We start from the raw sequence: 415 nt of genomic DNA, 5'->3' as shown, positions 1-415 counted from the left end.
GGGACGGGGGTCCACCGGGTCCCAGGGAGGCTCTCCCCGGCCTGGCTAGGGCTCGGTAGCTGGGACCAGGCCCGGGGATCGTGCTGCGTCCCAGTGTCCCAGGGTGCGGGAGCCCCCTGTCCTGATAGCCAGCCGAGGGTCCGGGCGATGGTGACGGGGGGACCACCGGGGCCCGGGGAGGTTCTCCCCGGCCTGAGTAGGGTTGGGAAGCTGGGACCGGGCCTGGGGCTCGTGCTGCATCCGGTGGGCCCGGGTTGTGGGAGCCCCCCGTCGTTGAAGCCACCGAGGGTCCGGGCGCTGGTGACAGGGGGCTGCGGATGCTCTCCCCAGCCTGGCTAGGGTTCGGAAGCTGGGACCGTGCCCTGGTCCAGGGCTCGTGCTGCATCCCAGGGTCCCAGGCTGCGGGAGCTCCCCC

The sequence above is a fragment of the Lissotriton vulgaris genome, chromosome 5 (genome assembly GCF_964263255.1).
Source record: "Lissotriton vulgaris chromosome 5, aLisVul1.2, whole genome shotgun sequence".
Classification (NCBI taxonomy): domain Eukaryota; kingdom Metazoa; phylum Chordata; class Amphibia; order Caudata; family Salamandridae; genus Lissotriton; species Lissotriton vulgaris.
The sequence above is the reverse complement of the archived record's forward strand: the minus strand, read 5'-3'. Positions refer to the sequence as shown.